The sequence below is a fragment of the Osmia lignaria genome, chromosome 11 (assembly GCF_051020975.1).
Source record: "Osmia lignaria lignaria isolate PbOS001 chromosome 11, iyOsmLign1, whole genome shotgun sequence".
In the NCBI taxonomy this organism is placed as follows: domain Eukaryota; kingdom Metazoa; phylum Arthropoda; class Insecta; order Hymenoptera; family Megachilidae; genus Osmia; species Osmia lignaria.
Genome location: NC_135042.1, coordinates 315,001 through 315,444, shown reverse-complemented (window position 1 = coordinate 315,444; position 444 = coordinate 315,001).

The following is a 444-nucleotide window of genomic DNA, read 5'->3' as shown; positions in this document are numbered from 1 at the left end:
GACGTTAAAAGTTAGGACCAGAAAACTTAATTAAAAAATTTAAATTGTTAATATATTATTTAAATAAATGACTGTTAACTAACACACAGTTTAGGGAAAGAAGAGCTCATACTTTTCTGAGAGCTGTTTCTGGTACGAGAAACGTGGCGGGTCGGCGCTACGTATTCCCCTGTAGGTCGGTTAGGTTGAGCGCCTCTAACGTTCAGGCCGGCTTTGCCTTATGAAAGGGCGTTGCATTGGTTTTATTTTTTTTTAACTATGATGTACCAATCCGACACTTTTGAAATTTTTACAGATAATAGTTAAATAGTAAAGGATTATTCTGAATTTTTTCGGTGGGTGTCATCCAAGGGATTGTTTATAAAAATCATTTTCAAAGATTTATTTATTAATTTTCAACCCTTAATCATCGAATAAAAATTTTGAAAAAAAAATATGATATAC